The sequence below is a fragment of the Aplysia californica genome, unplaced genomic scaffold (genome assembly GCF_000002075.1).
Source record: "Aplysia californica isolate F4 #8 unplaced genomic scaffold, AplCal3.0 scaffold00887, whole genome shotgun sequence".
Taxonomy (NCBI): domain Eukaryota; kingdom Metazoa; phylum Mollusca; class Gastropoda; order Aplysiida; family Aplysiidae; genus Aplysia; species Aplysia californica.
The window spans coordinates 30,632-32,248 of record NW_004798157.1 but is presented as its reverse complement, the minus strand read 5'-3'; positions in this window follow the sequence as shown (position 1 = coordinate 32,248).

Below are 1,617 nucleotides of genomic sequence, written 5' to 3'. Positions count from 1 at the left end.
GGGGGGCTTAAAGGAACGGTGAGAAGAAGTCGAGATTGAGTAAAAGAGAGGGAAAGAATAACCCAAAGAAAGAAATAAGGGAATAAACAAAGACAAAGAAAAAAAAAAAAGAAGAAAAAGATAGGGATGCAAAGAAAGGCGTTCAGATCGATCGCTCTTAATTACAAATATTCCATTTATCGTTCAGTGATTTCTGCGACAGATTACTGGGGCCAATAATTACGTTGCCCAATATTGTGCGAGAAAAGACTGCTTCATAAAAGGAAAGGTGATTTGAATTGCTTCCAAGTTATTCCGACGTCCCACGGCTGCATGGGGGGTTTGGAAGCTGATAAAACAGCTGAGAAACGGGTGATAGAGTTGAGAATGAATAACTCGAAAGAATAAAGTCGAGAAACAGAAGACGCTCGCTCGCACCTCTCTCTCTCTCTCTCTCTCTCTCTCTCTCTCTCTCTCTCTCTCTCTCTCTCTCTCTCTCTCTCTTTCTCTCTCTCTCTCTCACACAGGCTCTAACAATATTCAGCGCGACCTAATCAGAAGAGATTGCGAGGAGGTGATGGAAAAAGAAATTGAAAAATAAAAACAAAAAACAAAAAACAAAAGCAAAAACAAAAACGACGTGGAAGACAAAGCAACGACCGGATCGGCCGCGTCTGGCGTCGCCATGGTTACGCAGGCGACAGGGGACTACCTGGCGTGCCACTTCCGGGCTAGTATAGCCTCGTGACTCATCCGGTATAATAATAATAATACGGCTTCTTTTCTCTGAATTTTCAGTTTTCACCTCAATTGGGGCCTGCTTTCATGGGGTGGATATTTAGTTTTAGTAAGAGTTGTATGGCACTTGCAAGACAATGCAATACGGTCATAAAATAAGTGCCGAAGATTAGAGATTTTAAAAGAGAGTAACAAGCACTAGAAAGGATGAGAGATAAGGACGATAGATCTTTGAGATAGGAAAGAAGGAGCAGACCACGCCAGAGTACCTGCCAACCACCCGTATCAGGTTTCTTTGTGGGCACGCTAGTGTGCTTTGTGCTGCTTCTTTCCCATCAAAGTATATCTATCGCCCTTACAATTACATATATTTCTTATCCAGTGACACCTTTAATATTCGGTACTCATGACTATGTGACGTATTTGTGTTACATGTGCAGTAAAGCTCTTACTAATACTGAAACTTTAACTAGCCTTCTTTAATCTTCTGATACCATGCAATATTATTGTACCCCCCCTCCCCCCCAACCCAGTTGGTTAGATAGAATAACAGGTTGGATATTAATAATAACAGCAATAATAATGAAATAGTAATCGTGATATAATAATAGCGTTTATTCTGAGCATATCCGCGCTCCACATCACGCTCTTTGTGCTTTACAACTGTTATTACCCCAGCATCCTCACATCTCTCTCTCTCTCTCTCACTCTCTCTCTTTCTCTCTCTCTCTCTCTCTCTCTCTCGCTCTCTCTCTCTCTTTCCATCTCTCCGTTGACCTCTCTTTCACCCTGACAAAGATAGGGTTTCCACTGTGTTGATTGGATGCTTTTAACACAAGGCGTCATAGTTTTATAATACATACGTGTCATGTTTGTAATGTACTCGTCGCTTGTTGGATT